Below are 7,788 nucleotides of genomic sequence, written 5' to 3' on the forward strand. Positions count from 1 at the left end.
GTCTATGCATGTATTGTGACCCAGATAAAAGTACCATTAAACTGTTGGAGCTTCAAATAGCCTTATTGCTATAAAAAGTATAATCAAAAGAACCAAAGGCATTTCATCATTTTAAACTTTTTTTGGCAGCTATATTCCTATAAAAAGCTTGTCATTGGTTGCATCCAGAGAGAGAGGCTACAGGACATTCTTAGAGGTCCCATGGCATGATATATCCTGCTCTGCCTTTGAGAAAATGAAAGCTTAGATGGGCTGATCTGGAATCTTGCCTCTTATGTGGTCATAAGAGGCAAGGTTACCTCCCGTCTCTCTGCTTTGCCCACCCAGAGATTTTGGCCCACCCATGAGAGAGAGACATCATGGCTTCAGATGAGGAAAGTGTCAGTTGGTCAAGGCCACAACCCCCAGCCTCCACCTTGCCCCCATCCAAAAGCATCCAAAGAGCACCATGTCATGGGAACTTTAAACTGATATTCCTCTAAGATTTTTTTATTTATCCCACTTTTTGCACGCACGTCCTATGGTTTGCAGTAACATTTGTATTTGTGTATACAACTCAGCAATGCACTCTGGAGGCCTAAAGGCTAATGAAACCAGTTACGGAAGTCTAGATTACTTGGCCCAATGAGAATGATGTCAGATTTATTCGCTAAATCACACCTTTTAGAAATCAGATTGTAAGTATATGCGATAGATTGCTCTGCAGTAACTATGATATTAAAGAATATGATTAAAACCATTTAAATGCAGTGTGTCAACCTTAAAGTAGCAAAATACAACTCTTAACATGCTATAACTACCCTTTTAAGTGTGTTTAAGTGAAACCATGTGTCAATTCTCATTTGTATTTTATTTTTTTACTATACTGATCACTGAATAAAGACCTTTCTCCTCCTCACTGCTGGGAAAGCATCGTGAATAATCTGCACAGTACACTTAATTTAGTGCCGCGTGACCTCTTAATGGAGATACAATAAATGCAGCGTACATAGATAAAATAGTCCATCAAATGAAGTAGTTAGAGGTCACTGGGCTGCCTTTATGGGTCTCATCGCCTTGCATTTAGTTGATGTTCCTTGTAAGTGCTCCACTGAGGAGTTATTGGTTTTGTGAATGAGATAATTAAATGACGCGGCACCACGTGCCAAGGCCAGGACAGGTCGGCATTGTTGAGTCTTGTTTTTTTCCCCTGAAGACCGACACTCCCGCCTTCTGGACATAAATGGCAGTACATCCCATGGAGAACAAAAACATCCATAGAACAAAAAGCAGAAGTATAACACAATACAATACAACACAACAGACCTGCAAACTTTTAAAGGTTTGTAGTATTGTAGTATTGTTTTGTGTGTCCTCCCTCACAAAACAATGTGTAAAAAAAAATAAAAAAAATACTCCATTAGTGTAAAAGTGTAGTAGGCCTATGATTAGATAGTACAGGGGGAGTATTAGCATAAGTATAAGTGCCAGCCATATTTTGTGTTGGAGCTGGTAATGGTGGTCCTATGGTTATTTTAATTTGCCTACTTTATTTTGGTAGTTTATTCACAAATTATTGGTCTGAATAGTTACAAGAAAATATCTTGAGGGGTCATGAGATGACTAATGTGGTGGAAAAAATGTAATGTTTTGCAACCTATTTTTTTTAAAGGCTTTGAACACCCACAGAGGGGGTTTCAGTTAATGTAGTTGGTCTTCCCAGGACTGTGTGGGTGTGTATGGACACGATTGATTGACATCTTCCCGAGTCTCCTGTTAGTGTTGCAGGGAAGGACACCTTTGTCATTGTTAGATGACGCTTTATGACCTAATACATTTCCTACCACAGTTCCTAATGTCCCGACAGTTGGCCCACCACACTGTGGATTTTTAAAATGCATTTTCAATTGTTCAGGAGCTAGCAGCACACGTCTTTCCAAATTCAAAGATAACAGAAACTCAGAGAGTTTGGTCCACAATCCAGTAGCCTGGTAGGGGAAACCAGGGATGGTTGTAACACTTTTTGACTCAGCTCCTATAACTTGCAGAATTTTTTTGGTAGGGCACTCAACTTTTGACACAAAGTACCATCATTTGTCTACTACAAATAGCAATGTTTTTAACTTCTCCAACTATATCACATAATTCATTATTTTATGTCAAATGCAAGGAGTGCCATTGTTGGAACCTAACCCACAACCAAGGTATGTTGTAACACAACCTGTTGGTAAAATGTAACAGTAAGATTGAAGACTAAAAACTGAGACTACACCACAAAATGTGCATCTTTGTAAGTTTATTGTACATGTCTCAACATTAATGCATCTTCCTGTGCTTTGCTAAAAACAAAAATAACTCATCACTGGTGGCTAAATGAAGAACAGCATCAGTGGTAAGGATCCAAACATTAAAAAACTTTCTTAAAGGGAGGTGGCAGTAGCTTTGTGCATTGTGAGTTGGGTTGGGAACCAGTGGGTTGCTGGTTCAAGTCTAGAGTATGGTGGTGTGCTGGGAGCTGGAGAGGTGTCAGGTCACCTCCTTGCGCTAGGTACAGAACCCCAAACCGCCTCTTTCCATGGACAGCTCTCTCACTCTGACAGCGCTCCATTAGTGCATGTATAGGTACTGAGCATGTGTGTGTAATTCAGGCCTGTGTAAATTGTAATTTCCCCTTGTGGGATTAAGAAAGTATAATTTTATTATTAAGAACATATTCTGATAATAGCCTACCTATGAATGTTACACATATAAATGGAAGCCTTCAGGGGTAGCTCATAATCCATGTAGAATTACAGGAAGATGTTTGACAACAAACGCGCATTTTCTTGAAATTAGCATAGATGAAAGACTCACATTTCACGTAAGAACCTACTCTCTTACCTGATACAAGTCACCTAATTCAAACTTCAACAGTATCAGTACTGATCAAAATATAGACTTGGTCCCAAAAATTCCTTTCTTACCTGAATGGATGTTTTGGCTGAAAAAATCGGCACACTTCTTCTCACAGCCATGCAAATTCACATGCAAGATCAGAGAGGGATTGGTTATACATGGTATTTATCACATTACTCTTATGTTATCCCATAGTGGTAAAAGTGATGATGTCACTATTCCTGGTCTCCCCTACTGTGGGTGGCGGTAGCCTTATGCACCTTAAACGCAAGTTGCCACCCGCCCTTAAACAAAAAAGAAGGGTAAGGTAATTTGCAGGGAATATACAGTAACCTTTACTCTGGGAAAGATAGCTAGGCCTACATGTTGAATGCCGAGTGTCTGAGGGCAGGCCTGCAATTACCAATAGCCTACCGTACCTCGGCATAGTAAAATGAAAACATTGCACAAATTAATCACTCGTTAATGCACCACCAGCCAGCATGCTATTCACCGATCTGACCTTAGTGATCCAAACAAACACACCTGGCTGACCTGCTAAATACTAAGATGCACACGGTGGATCCTCCAGCCGTGACTTCTGCTTCACTGAGCAACTGCTCTCTACAGTGACCAGTGCGAGGCCTTTCTGATGTCTGTGACATTAAAATTCTTCTCCCAGGTGTGACTGCGGATTTCCATATTCAGAGATTCAGCTCAAACCTATTTGAGACTTTGAGAAGGCCGTGGGACAGAGAGACTGAGTGTAACGGTTACTGTGTGTTTTGAGAAGGAACGAGCAGAGCAAGTTGAACCTGGAGCAGATTGAGGTCATAACTTCAAGGTGCACAAGAGTCAGAAAATGACCGGCGGCGTTCAGCCAGGCGTGACATCAAACTTAGCACTTTGTGTGTGTGTGATAGTTTTCCATGCAATCACCATGGGGTGTAAACTCTGCAAGTCTGTCGACAGGTGGAAAGAGAAGTAACTTAAAATAAAAATTTATGATTTGAGTAAAAGAATACAGCCTTATTGCAAGCAAGCACAGAAGTTTAAATAGGAAGTTAGCTAAAAGTAATAAATACATTGGTAGAAATAAGTAGCTAAAAGTAATAGCTAAACGGTTTATAATAAGTAGGCAAACTTACTTAACAGTTTATAATAAAATAATTAGCTAAAAGTAATGGACACATGGTTGAAACCTTCATGAATCTAATTATTTACAGTTCAGGTATTTGAAAAATATCCACTTTCATATAATGAGTAGTGTTATAAATTTAGAATTGATGAAGGGGTACGTTAGTTCATCTGACAGGAATGTGGGGGTACATAAGACCAAAAATGTTGGGATCCACTGATTTAGGGGACCATTTGGAGTCAAAGTCATTTCTTGAGTCAATAGAACAGCAGGTGGCAGTATGTATTCATTACTAAAACAGGAGTTTGTATTTTTAGCTTAGACCTTAAAGGTTAAAGACAAAGATTTTTAATCTTCTGTTGTGTAGTGAGAAGGAATCTCATATAGCACAAGGAGACAGTGTTGGTGAAGGCTAATCCCGCTCCACGTATCCACAAAAGCGTTTATGTGTACATAAATGCATAAATACTTAGTTAATAGAATGTGGATTACACTCACTCTCATGCTGACTATTCAACACAGTCTGCTGCATCTAACAGCACGTGGGTGTTGTGTTCTGCACTCCCATTACCTGTATAGTATGTGCTTAGAGATGCTTTAATGGATTATGCTACTCAACCAATGAGCTCATTACACCCAAGTGTGAATAGTGCAGAATTGCTCGAATGTCCAGTGGTTAAATTGGTAAGGAGCCAGTATGCAGTAACTTTTTGCTTTTTCAGGTTCTGTAAACTTGCCAGGAAGACTGTGAAAGAAACCAAAGCTTTAACAAAGAGTATTGGCTCCATCACACGTAACGCATGCTTTGGCATCATCTGTGCACTGCAACCCTGAGACTAACCAATCGAGTTTTTTTATTGCCCCCAGTACATCACGTCAAGTATGGTACTTTAATAGATATTTTGTTGATGTAAATCCAGCCCAGTGTCGTGGCAGTGTATTCAGGTGAACGGGGTGTGGCTTCTCTCCGTGGCTGAGCTCAGAGCAGCCGAGATCTGCCGGATGACGCAAGACACTGTGGCGTCACAGAGTGAAGACTAGCACTGTTCATCTGCACACACTCCCCACAGTGCCATGACACAGACCTGGATTCAAATCTGCAAAGTATCTCTTTAAGTACAATTTGGAGGTACTTGTTTTTGTTGCTTAACAATTTACATGTAATGCTACTTTATACATACAGTGAGGAAAATAAGTATTTGAACACCCTGTTATTTTGCAAATTCTCCCTCTTGGAAATCATGGAGGGGTCTGAAATTGTCATCGTAGGTGCATGTCCACAGAGACATAATCTAAAAAAAAAAAAATCCAGAAATCACAATGTATGATTTTTTTACGATTTTTTTGTATGATACAGCTGCAAATAAGTATTTGAACACCTGAGAAAATCAATGTTACTATTTGGTACAGTAACCTTTGTTTGCAATTACAGCGGTCAAACGTTTCCTGTAGTTTTAATTTACAAATTTTCCGTTTCCGGAGTTTGAGCTCCCTCCAAAGATTCTCTATTGGGTTTAGGTCTGGAGACTGGCAAGGCCACGCCAGAACCTTGATTTGCTTCTTACAGAGCCACTCCTTGGTTCTCCTGGCTGTGTGCTTTGGGTCATTGTCATGTTGGAAGACCCAGCCTTGACCCATCTTCAATGCTCTAACTGAGGGAAGGAGGTTGTTCCCCAAAATCTCGCAATACATGGCCCCGGTCATCCGCTCCTTCATACAGTGCAGTCGCCCTATCCCATGTGTAGAAAAACACTCCAAAAGCATGATGCTACCATCCCCATGCTTCACAGTAGGGATGGTGTTCTGGGATGATACTCATCATTCTTCTTCCTCCAAACACGGTAAGTTGAATTATGACCAAAACGTTCTATTTTAGTCTCATCTGACCACATGACTTTCTCCCATGACTCCTCTGGATCATCCAAATGGTCATTGGCAAACTTAAGACGGGCCTTGATATGTGCTGGTTTAAGCAGAGGAACCTTCCGTGCTATGCATGATTTCAAACCATGACGTCTTAGTGTATTACCAGCAGTAACCTTGGAAACGATGGTCCCAGCTCTTTTCAGGTCATTGACTAGCTCCTCCCGTGTAGTTCTGGGCTGATTTCTCACCTTTCTTAGGATCATTGAGACCCCACGAGGGGAGATCTTGCATGGAGCCCCAGTCCAAGGGAGATTGACGGTCGTGTTTAGCTTTTTCCATTTTCTAATTATTGCTCCAAAAGTGGACCTTTTATCTCAAAGCTGCTTGGCAATTTCCCCGTAGCCCTTTCCAGCCTTGTGGAGGTGTACAATTTAGTCTCTAGTGTCTCTGGACAGCTCTTTGGTCTTGGCCATGTTAGTAGTTGGATTCTTACTGCTTGTATGGGGGGGACAGGTTTCTTTATGCAGCTAACGACCTCAAACAAGTGCATCTAATTTAGGATAATAAATGGAGTGTAGGTGGACATTTTGAAGGCAGACTAACAGGTCTTTGAGGGTCAGAATTGTAGCTAATAGACAGATGTTCAAATACTTATTTGCAGCTGTATCATACAAATAAATAGTTAAAAAATCATACATTGTGATTTCGGAATTTTTTTTTTTAGATTATGTCTCCCACAGTGGACATGCACCTGCAATGACAATTTCAGACCCCTCCATGATTTCTAAGTGGGAGAACTTGCAACATAGCAGGGTGTTCAAATATTTCACTAACATCTTTAGAGGGAAATATCGTCCTTTTAGAGTGTAGTTGGAATTTGCTCTACCCTGACCAGCGCCAACAATTTATTGCTGCTTCTACTTCAGGACTTGACACAGTGACTCCTTACTCCAGGGTCTGAACTTCCAAAATGATCTGGTTGACAAAAATTTTGCTTTTTTAAATTATGTTTATTTTTCTCTAACTTATTTTCAGGCTTTGCTTTTCTAAAGCCAAATACTGGACTGTTTTACTTCTTCAAGCTCCTATGAAACAGTTCAAATGCAACAATCTCAGAAGGCAAGAGCATGATTTGTTTGAACTTTTCAGTCCATAAACATTAGGGTCTTACTTAACAAGGGTCATTAACAACACAAAATAGCAGCAATGAAGGCAGTCAGCATCTTGCTCAAAGATATCTTAGTAAAGCATGAAAGAACAACATTTACCTGCGTGTATCAAGAAGGTAACCAAGCCAAATGGACCATTAATACACCTTAATACTTTCAGCAATAAGCAAGTAAGTCCCCATGGCCACAGAACATGAAGCTCCTATTATAGTACTTACATCATGCAGTAATAATTCATGCAGACAGCATGCATGGGATTTGAGTGATTTGTTATAAATCCCAGTATTTGCCTAGCTTTAATGGAAGTGAAATATCAGTGTGTTTGTATTTCAGGCACACACATCCTGAGAGACCAGCAGTTTCAACATGCCTGGCAGAGTGGTGACACAGTACTTTATTCAGACCAAATTATACCACTGAGCAACATTATGCATCCAGTAACCTACTTAGACAATAGAGGAAGTCTCCAAACTACACCAGGTGTCCAAGGCAGTCCATCTCTGTTCCTGCCTCCTATTCCTGCGTTCCTTTTAACCGCAGCCATTTCTTGTGATGGATACATTTTCAAACTCTGTTTAGCTGCTGGGACGTGTTCTGAAATGTTCTCAGCCTCACAGTGAAAGTGTAATATGAAGCTTTTACATTATGCCTCTCTTCTAAGCCTTTTTCAGACTCCAACCTGCAGTCCAGAACATTTCCCTGCTTTGCTGGTCCATTACCATACTGGCCCTGTCAGAGCTAATAAAGAGAAGAGCCACTCTA

This window comes from Etheostoma cragini, chromosome 15 (genome assembly GCF_013103735.1).
Source record: "Etheostoma cragini isolate CJK2018 chromosome 15, CSU_Ecrag_1.0, whole genome shotgun sequence".
NCBI lineage: Eukaryota > Metazoa > Chordata > Actinopteri > Perciformes > Percidae > Etheostoma > Etheostoma cragini.